Below are 11309 nucleotides of genomic sequence, written 5' to 3' on the forward strand. Positions count from 1 at the left end.
TTCAACAACTTGCAGTCCTTGTTCTGTGAAAGTTTCACAAGTTTCTTGGACAAACCTGATAAAAAGAAAACACATGCACAAGTGAATATTCAAGCCATAGTGTGTAAATGATGTGCTGTGATGGACAATATTCAAGGGTGTGGTGGAAAGAAGGGTGGGGGGCAGACAGAAGGGTAAGCACAGCATGTTAATTACAACCATAACATCCATATGATAATTGCCTGACAATGGTCAGGGACACACCCTTCTGTCTGAAAGCATTTAATAGCCAGCCCAGGAAACCCCCATACATATTCATATACACATCATATATCAAACTTATGATACGTCAGATTCTTCTGCAAGTACAGAATCATCAGGGTGGTAACTCGAATCCAGAGTCTCTTCAAATTCAGTTGAAGTCTCTCCTTGTTCCTCCTCCAACTCCAGTCGAGGTCTCTTCCTAGGTCCCAGTCCTGGGCCCTTTATTGGTGTAGAGGCCAAGGGGAAATCTGGGTAGGTGGAAGTTTCAGTGCCAACACTTTGGAAAGAAACCGTGGCCTGGATGCCTGTTAATAAAAGGGAAAAGTGCATAAATACTTTGTACATTATATAATACACTAATACATTTTAAAAGGCCAACAACTTGTGTACATCTGACAGTAATTCATGAAATATTTAGAATGAACTACACAAAGCACTGTATTTCCTGTAGTCCACATAACAGTATTTCAGTGATAAACAATAATATCAAATACAGTTTTATTTATAGAGCACATTTAAAAACGATTTTTGTTCGAGCCAAAGTGCTGTACATGTAATAAAAGCACAATTAAGGTATCTCAAATGAAAAATACAGTCAATGTCAGTGTTATGTTATACCTTTGCTCCTCACGTGTGCCGACTTCAGTGTTCCCCGGGACAACTGTGTAGCAACTGACACTTTCAATTCCACTGTCTGTGTTCCCACAGACCGTGTCTCAGCCCTCTGTAGAGTTCCCACAGACCGTGTCTCAGCCCTCTGTAGAGTTCCCACAGGCCGTGTCTCAGCTCTCTGTAGAGTTCCCACAGACCGTGTCTCAGCCCTCTGTAGAGTTCCCACAGACCGTGTCTCAGCCCTCTGTAGAGTTCCCACAGACCGTGTCTCAGCCCTCTGTAGAGTTCCCACAGACCGTGTCTCAGCCCTCTGTAGAGTTCCCACAGACCGTGTCTCAGCCCTCTGTAGAGTTCCCACAGACCGTGTCTCAGCCCTCTGTAGAGTTCCCACAGACCGTGTCTCAGCCCTCTGTAGAGTTCCCACAGACCGTGTCTCAGCCCTCTGTAGAGTTCCCACAGAAACAGTCTTTGTACGGTCTGTTTGGCATCCGACTGTACTGGAGCGGTGGTGGTTACCGGGGTCCTGCTGTGATGTACTCTAAGAAAGATACAAATAACATTCATAAAATTAATTTTGTATCCGATGAAAACAGTCAATTTCCTAAAAGCAACACTTTCTGGGAGACATTCCTAACGAAATGAAGTGCAAATCACAAAATATTATTGAAACTTAGTTGTTTGATGTTCGTCAGCTTGCCAGCTGGATTACAATGCTAATCTACGTTGGCTAGTTGTTCAGTGTAATATGCTATACTATACTATGAACAACAGATAGTGGTTCATATTAGGCTATCAACAACATGTTTACAATTGCAATGTTATATGGGTAGTCTGCTACATTCATTGTAGCAGGCACGGTCGTTACACCAGCTATAATGTAATTACGTTTCGCGACTGACCTTACGGTAAATCACCCGGAGAATACTGTCTATGACTATTTCGTGTGTGAATGCAGACATTATCCAGCTATGAGATACATGAATGTAAGGCGATCTGCTGATATATGGAAACGCTAGCAACTTAGTTAGCCCAGTTAGCACTATGTCAATGACTTAGCAGTCCGGTTTACACATTTAACCAGTCGTGGTAGATACCTTGTTTGATAAATACACAAATAAATGCAAACTTACAGGTTGTGTACCCGAATCTTCCCCTGCTCCAAACGGTCCAAACAAACTAGGCATAGCATTGTCCTTCAGTTTCAAATGCTGTGCATATCCGGCCTCAAACTGGGCAATGTTTTGGAAGCTTTCGTCTGTGAAATGCCGCGCACACAGTAACGTTCTTCGAACCTCTGAAGGAACAGTGTTAAACAGAAATTTCAACCACTGACTTCGTCGTGGTTCTTCCGTCGGTAGGACAAACAGCTCAGATTTCTCCTCACATTTCAGGAAACAGGTCCTTGGCATCGGCATGACAGGATCGATTGTGAACTGAACCAGAGCTTCCAACAGTAAATGTTAGGCTGGCAGAGGGTGCGGCCAGCGCCGCTGGGTGTGGCCATAGCTCTTCGGGATTGGTCCATTTCGTTCCGGGTACCGCATGACATCAGGCCGTACCCGGAACTAAATGGAAGACTCAAATGGGCATTGACGTATCTCCAACGAGGCGTTTTGGGGAGGTATTTTCTGTGTTAGAGTTTTACTCGCTACAGGGTGTACTTTGAGGGTTTTGACTCTGCACACCGTTTACATGCATAAAAACCTTCATAACACACAAGGGGACGGGTAATAACCGGAAAAGCATGACATCGGAGCTTTAATGACTGACTGAATGGAAATGACAATAAATGAAAATGTAAAACGAAAAAATCGATCATGAATCATGTTTCCAATAAATGAATAAAATGATTTTTGACCACTTTGTTGTTCAGATATATCACATATTTGTAACTAAATTATACATTAATTGAAACAAAACACAGTATAAACTGAGGAGTGAGTCCCGTGAGTTTCATGTGTTTTCTTCACTCCGCTGGGAAACTGCTCTCATGTCAAGAAGCAACAGATCAGTGCATGCGCTGCATCGTCCAATCAGTGAGCGATACACAGTAAGGGGGCGGGGCGAGTGGCTGAGGATTTCATCGGAGGATGGTCTGGTGGTTCCTCGATTATCGCTCCTCCATTATCGCTCCTCGCTCCTCGCTCCTCGCTCCTCCTGCAAAAATAAGGCCATTGGGACGCTACTCAAGATGGCGCAGACAAATCAACTTCCGTGAGACCGAGACCGAGGAGCGAGGAAATGAAAAATAAGAGAAGTGAAACGCAGCCAATGGGTTTTAATGGAGACATGTTGAACGTTTTTGTCACTTCATGCCCTCAAGAGGCATTTTGTTTAATTATTTTGCTTAATTATTTGTCATTTTTCAAGCTACGAGATGTTTTCCTACGTTTGTCATGCAAGATTATGTCTCAGGAATGTAGGGTTTGGGAATTATGGCAGTTTAAAAAAAAATATGAAGGCAAATTTCAAGATTTGCTCCACATCACGCACTCTGCCTTAACGAGCTGCGCAATGTTAAAGTTAAAATGTAAAAAATGTGATGAATTATGGGATGTATCTCTGGAATTATGAAAGTTATGAATGATAAAAGTAATAGCCTGCGATTCCCGACCGAGCTGAACGTTTTGATGTTTGAACGGAGTTTCTGCGATGTTGAATGTGGGAGGAGAAGAGGGCCAAAATAAGTTGGCGGAATAATACACTTTTTGTCCGTAGCATAACATATAGTTGGAATGCTGTATCAGCATTCCAACTATAATAGCCTGCTGGCTAATACTGGCTCATTTACAGCAATGTGGATTAATGTGCACTGTCCTTTAAATAAATAAACAAACAAACCTATCCTGGATATGTTTGAGTTAGCCGGTTGGCCTAATCCAAAACATACGCGCTCTCGTTAAGCGGTCCTACGATGCGGGTTATCAAGTGGATCGCTCAAGCCAGCCGTGTCCTATCTAGTTAGGTGCACGTTCACATAAAAGGGGTGGTATTTGGAGCGATCGACCAATCGGAATAATGGAGAAACCTCGAGCGACTTGTTTTACGGCGTAGGAGCAGACGGTGATCATGAGCCGATTCGAAGATTTGAAGCACTCTGAGCCCCCGCAGGCAGGTGAATCTGGCCTTCAATATGCCAAAGGTTATTTATATCCTGACTCTGGTTTTGGCATGGGCCACATTGAAACTGGTGTGTGGCCCTTCATCAGGGTCAGGATATGGGGTCATCAGGAAAGGCTGGCAGGCATAACCCCTGTCCCCGAGCAGCACTCCACTGAAGAGCCCTGAAGAAAAAGGAATATTTCCACAATAAGTACCACAAAAGGCAGCTTAAGAAGCACGAAACAATAAGAATGTACAGTTGCCATACCCTGCTCGAGTTTGTGACACAGTGAAGACTCAGAAAAGATCCTCGAGTCATGGACTGACCCAGGCCACTTTGTCTCAAGGCTGGTGATGTGATCACATGTGGCCTGCAAAAGCATTTGGGGTTAACAAGCCTACTTCCACAATAAGAGCATCATAGTCAGTGTAGCATCAATGTTCATTTGCAATGAGTCCATGTGATAGATAAAGATAGTCAAAGTGTGAAACATGTACTGTGTGAATATTTAAATGTGTGATTTCCTTTAATCACCCAGACTTCAATGTGTGTTCTAGTGAATGTGCAAGATTTACCTGAATGTTGAGGCTGTGGATGGATTTGCGATTGACATAGTCGCCTTCATTATCTCCAAGGGACGCAGAGATCGGTATGTGTGTGCAGTCGATACAGCCAAGCACCCTGGGAAACCCTATGAAATAGTAGGCTGCATTTATTATACAACAGTGTACGTCATAGGAACAACATTCACTGTAAAGATATAATCACATATCAATACCTGCCATGCTGTAAAATCCCTCTTTGATCGTCTGCGTGGGACATGTGCCAGGAAACACAACAAAGTGTCAGAGCATGTGCGACCTTATGAATAGCACTGCAGACTGTATTCTTGCTTAGGTTCTCTGCATCCCCCACAGCATAGAGAAAACTGCCGGTTGCAAAGAAGCGCAAAGCAATACATACAGTCTGCGGCACTGTAAGGGCACAACTCCCATGTGTGGCATTAGCAATATAGGGCTCGAGGAGCTGACACAGATAAGTCAGCCCTTCTGACGAGAACCTGTATCTTTCATACAAAATACTCTTCAGAGAAAGCCAAAGGGTTTAGTCTGTCCCTAAAAATCCTCTCCCGCCTGAGAGCGCCTCTCACAATCTGAGCTCCGAGCTCCACAGTGTCATCCACAAATGGCGACGTCATTTTCACAGAGATTTCATTGGTCGATAGGCGGAGCTTTTATAGACTGATCAGGTTAGCCGCTCAGCATAAGTTACCATGGAGATCTAGCCCGCTAAAAAGAGAACCAGCGTCGTAGGACCGGAAACCCAGAGTTTTCCCTGAAGTTAGCTCGCTAAGCGAAAATCCGGCTTCGTAGTACAGGCCTCTGGTGCCCTACCTGACCGGTCTCAACGCTGTGCGTGTCCGTCAGGAAACACGCTGTTTACAAACAGTTCCAGCAAACATCCACTGATAAACTGCGATGTTAACAACCTCATGATAACCTCATATGTTTTTAACTTAGGATCATACCTGTGTTTAGTCTAGAAAAAGGTAAATGTGTGCATTTTATTATAAAGTTGTGTATATTTACAGACTGTTGCAAAAACTAAGAAGCTTATAAACATCAGGTTTAAAACTAAAAGAGCTTTACAGCAAAAAAAAACAAAATTAAAGATGTTTGGAGTTTTATTTGAGTTATTATTGTTTGTCTAAGAGATGCTGATTTGAAACCGTTGTTACATACAGTTACGGCATTTCCTGTTTCTGCCGGAGAGAGGGGAGTTTGTCCCAAAGCTTGCCGCTGTATTTACTCCCTCCATCTGACAGGAGGGAGCCTCGTTGAGCTGCGAGTGTCACTCCATGGAGTTCACCCCGTCACGGAGGGGTAGGGTGTAGCGCGTTGTTTGGAATTGGGCCTTCCTCTGCCTTCCTCTTCATCCTGATTGGCCGGAGCGTTCAGGGGACACAGAAAGATAAAGGAAAACAAATTCCTAAACTTTCAGCATCTGCCCTTCCCCCCTCGAATACAGAGGACACAGTTTGATCAAATCCTAAATTCAAATAAGTGGTAAATAGCTATTTTATATACCATGGGTAGATTTTTCTTTATAAACAAGTTGGAAGGTCGTAAGTATTTAATTTCTTATTCTCTTCTTGCTGCAGAACAAGTATGTATTTAATAACCTAAATGGTTAAAGTGTGATAGAATGAACAGATCTGTATATACATTTGTTAAATATTTAAATGCATCTGTGACACTTTTTTAGTTATAACTTTTAGCAGGACACATTTATAATGCATACTTTTCTACATTATAAATATACCACGATGCGTCATGGAATAATCATGAGATTCTGCATCCCTTGTATGTGTGTCCATTTTTCTCAACTCAATTACAAAACAACAACATCAGGATTGTTGATTACAATTAATTAACAAATAAATACACAAACATCTGGTGATAGCCAACTAAAAAGAGTGAGTAGGGGGTCACAGTTTGATTGACAGGTTCTCCCTCAAACTGTATCTTCTGTGCGACTTCCATCAGGGAGGATAATTGGAATCCTTAATTTGGAAGTTGGTCATTATGAATGATTTTTCTAATCTATTAAACAGATCCCGACGTGATTAATACTCCAGTACTCTCCCTCGGCTTTTTATTAAAATTGATGAATCAATTCTGACTAAAGTGGGCTGCAATGAAGGATGGAGTAGATTGAGAGTGACCGCGGCTGCCTGTCAGCGGGACATCAGGTTGCGGTTTGGAGATATTGGGTCAGGGGGACGGAGGTAATAATAAATTAGACTGTCATAATCCATTTTGTGACAGTAGGGCCACTTCAGGGACACCTTGTAAAACACAGAACAGCCACTAGAGGACAGTGTTGACTCGGGAAATGATTTGGAGTCACCTCATTAATCTCAGGTCCTGACCATGATGTCCAATTCAAAATGTTTGCACCACATCAGCTATCGAGAGTCATTTGTACGTGATAATTAATTCCTGTAATTTCCCCACAAACATAGGATTTTTTTGTTAAAATGATATCTGAAGGGGGGGGGGGGGGGGGGGGGGGGGGGGTAGTGGAAGCCCACAGTCACACCTTGATAATTGGAAAAAGGCAAACAGAAGTGAGACCTTGAGATGTTGCAGTGACAAAAGAGAGAGGAAGGGGAAGGGAAGGGGGGGGAGAGGAAGGGTAGGGGGGGGTGAAAGAGGGTTACGATATTCTTTCATGTCTGACGCTCCTGTGCCTCTCTCCATCCCTTCTTCTTAATCTCTGCTGTGAAACTAGGTGAGTATAATTACACCGGAGCATGTCACATTCACTTTCCCCGGCCATCGCAGCGTTCAAACATCTGTCACCTCCCCTCCCACCCCCCCCTCAGCTGACACTAGATCAGGTTTAAACGGTGGATGCAGAAGGAGAGATACACTCATAGCCGATTCATTCCTAGGGTCCAGTAGAAACACCTTTTTGATATACACACCACCACCTGTAACACCTTCATCACTCTATAGTAATGTCCACTTGGATGACTGCAGGAACAGAGACATCACACTAAAGACAACTCATCTTTTTGCTGCAGATATTTTAACACAAAGTTTAGTACTAGGGGATTTTGGACTGTAAAGAGAGCGTTACTCTATTTTGAAACGTTTTTCTAGCTATTCTAAAACCAGAAACACGAGCAATAGTTAAAACATTTAGGCTCCACTTTGTTTGAAAAGTGATTGGGACCCTTTTTTCAGATACAAATCAAACTGTATTGCACGCCACCCTTTTTTTTCACAGACCTTTTTGTTGTCAGCAACACCTGTAGACACACAGTTCACAGTGTCAGACTATACACTATTACATGTGTGGCGGGGCGGGGGAATTATTGAGGAAGCTAATAATCTCTCTCTTTTTCAATAATAATCATTTGTATAGCACGTTTCATGAATCACGTGCAGCTCGAAGTGCTAAAAATAAAAATAAAACATGATATAACAGCAGTAAAAGGAATGGTAATATAAATAAAAAGGTTTTACAAAAACGAAATAAAATATTAAAATAATAAAATGAAATGAAAATAGCACCCAAATAGGATATTATATGATATAACGGCAGTAAAAGGAATGATAATACAAATACAAAAGTAAAATAATAAAATAATAAATAATAAAATTAAATTAAAATAGCACCCAAATAAGACATTAATAATAATAATGTAATAATTCATAAGATAAATAAAAGTCAAATGATTTAAACACCAACTTAAAAGGGAATGTTGCTAATAAAATGTTGCATGTGTACAAACCAGACAAAAAAAGAAAAACCTACTTTCCAATAAGCCCAAATCACAGAGCTCATACAATCAATTGATCAATAAATATTCTTTAAATCAGTCTACAGTTAAGAGAATAAGTTACTTTTTCACGACAAAAGAGAGTGATTTAGAAATCTGAATGTCTATGTGCGCATGAATGAACTATAAGAAGCATACAGGCATCCATAATGTTTCCACACTGTTTGGTGTGAAGCCCAAATAACTATTTATAATGATGTTTCACTTTCATAACATAAAAACAAACATAATGAGCAACCACATCATTTCCTGAGACCCAACCGCCTCCTCGATCTCCCCCTCCTCACTTGGTACGCTCTGCTCTACCTCCACATTACCCAGAGGCCGACCCAGGGGGCGCAATTATTCAGGCCTTTGCTCAGCCAAGTAGAAGAAATTAGCCCCTTCTCCTGAACCAAGACCTTCTAACCTGCACCAGGACTGGGGGGGCTGCCTCTCTGACCCCCTGTGACTCCCCTCTCCAGACCTTGTTTTCCATACATATGAGCCCACGTTGGCCGGAGCCACGCTTGGCTGCCATACTGGCTCTTTTTGCCCTCGGATGGCAAGCTCCCGGCTATAAAATCCAACACCCCCACACCTCTGTGCCCCCCCCCTCCTGGAAGGATGCTGGTGGGCCTCGGGCTGACGATGTGCTTTTACAACAATTCAAGAAAAAAAGATGAGATGAGATGGCTGAGATGTGTCATTCTGTGCAAGCAGGAGCAAGAATATAAAATGTATTTAGGGACAGGAATATCATTTACGTAGTGCAGGCTACATTTCACAGCTTTCAATCAGAATTAGAAACAGGTTTATTACCAGGTAGGTTGACACGTACAAGGAATTTGACTTAGTGTTTTTACATTAAAATACAATTTTTTTTTAAAACAGATAGAAAAACGATTTTAATAAAACTATAATAACATTAGAAAAAAAGAAAAAAATGTAAACATTGAAATGGAATTGGAATAAAATATGTGCAGTACTACAACAACAAAACAAGATATTGAATCTTGAATCAAACTGCAGGTCAATATCTAAATGGGCAATTATGAAAAATAAGTTATATAATGAATGACTGAGTATGTTCTCGGGGTGTAAGGGCAGAGCATAAGAGCTGCTTTTATTCTTATAATTTCTGTAATTTGCCCCCTTCTTCTTCTTCTCCGTTTAAATCATTTTGAGTCGCAGGCGATTCCATTTCCCATGCTCCTCTTTGCCTTTTTCCCACTTTCCATTTTAATCTATTCAGACCAGTCAGTGGCGTATAATGAGGTCCCCGCTCTGAGAGTACAGTAAGAGTTTGAAAACTGTCAAGGCTTCACGGTGAAGTACACAAGGTGATGAGAGGTCAGGGAGTATCTCGAGGAATTACAACCATATTACATTAATCTGCCTTTTAGGATTTCTCTCCTGTGAGTGAGGAGGTCATAAGGGAGGGTGCAATGGTGGATTATGTGAAGCATAAGTGATGGAAGTAAACAAAAGCTTAAGAAGATGTCGCCCATATTGACTATCAATAGTCATACAAAAAAGAACAGATCATCAGTTTTAAGACTTATTGTTAAAAGAAACTAACATAAAACGATTGTTTACATGGAAAATGTTGGGTCTGTTTCACTGACAAAGTCTCAAACTAAGTTAATGTACCAGTTTCTTTTGTTATAAGATCATTATTCCAACAGCTTTTCATAAATAATATCAATATGGCTGTACAAATGTCTTTATTGCAGCCCCAGTTACTGATTTAATTGGGTGAAACAAGTGTGTGTTTACACAAAAACATTGTGAATTGCAGCTTTAATACATTAAAGGATTCTAAATAAGATAGAAAAGTATAGTTTTCTTAATCTCAGCTCCACCTTACAGTATGTGGCAAATGGGTGACACCAAGTGGATTCAATACATTCATATGATGAGGGAATATCCGTCTCTGTCTACTCCACCTCCATTTTTCCTCACCTGGGCCTCCAAATAGGCTTCACCCCTGCTTTCTATTTCTCCCCTCATTCCCATCTTCCTCGCCCTTTTCCCGAAGAAAACCCTGTGGAGAGAGCGAAAGACGAGAGATTAAATACAAGTTTCTTTCATCCGTGAACGCTTTCATCTCTTCTTTTTTTTCCAGACAGAGGGAATTATAAGACACAGGCTTTTGACGAGGGTGATGGTGGGGAGGAATAAGGGAGGAGCAGGATATGAAGAAGAGGCGAGGGGCGGGATGGGAAGTCGATCGGAGAGGAAATCCACTTCCTGTGCGTCCTCAGTTTCAGGCTTCTGGGTTTATCTACTGAGGGCCAGGGTGCTCCTCTTTGTCTCCCCTCACCATTTCTTACCTTTAGAGCGTTTGATAATGAATTACCGCCTGAGTGTTGAAAGTCATCCTCAATATCCGACTTATGGATTGAGTTTAAAAGAGTCTAAACAAGAGAGGAAGACGGCAGACTTCTCGGTCAAAAATCACTCATTTATTGCCGTGCTAATCCACCCTTCCAAAAATGAAACCCCCCCTCCTCCCTTCTGTGACACTTGGCATGAAGTCTAATCTCCACTGTTCTGAGTGTTTTTCATTAAATTTGTGTCAGGACTAATTTCGAGGGGGAATGAATACAGATGTCAGGATGCTATCGAATCCCATCGCGGGGCCTTTAATGAGATAACAGGCTTTAGTCAAAGAATTAGCGCTATTGAAAAAAAATAAAAATGAATGAGATTAGTTCAATGGGATGTGGATACAGAGTGGAACGGGCTGTTTGGAAAGAAAGAGAGGAAGAGAGACCAGAGTCATATCAGACCTGCCCTGCCAAATCACAAATCTATTTCCGACACTGGTATTAATTATCAAACTAAAGCTGCTGTTGCATATTGATTCATCGGGGTGCGCACTTGTATTATCTCCTATTAAGCAGGAAAAAAAGGAGAGATTATATGAAGCCTTCGGGGGCGTTTTATGGATCCTGTGAGACTGTTAAACCATGTCACGGACTCCAGAGCAACAAGACAAGCTCTCGTGTGTGTGTG

At 41.8% G+C, this 11309-nt stretch overlaps 1 pseudogene; it reads right to left on the reverse strand.

Annotated features, from left to right (window-relative positions):
• Nucleotides 1–318: 318 nt before the first annotated feature.
• Nucleotides 319–5156, reverse strand: LOC117469229 (annotated as a pseudogene).
• Between the last annotated feature and the right edge of the window lie 6153 nt (nt 5157–11309).

Source organism: Trematomus bernacchii, unplaced genomic scaffold (assembly GCF_902827165.1).
Source record: "Trematomus bernacchii unplaced genomic scaffold, fTreBer1.1, whole genome shotgun sequence".
NCBI classification, from domain to species: Eukaryota; Metazoa; Chordata; class Actinopteri; order Perciformes; family Nototheniidae; genus Trematomus; species Trematomus bernacchii.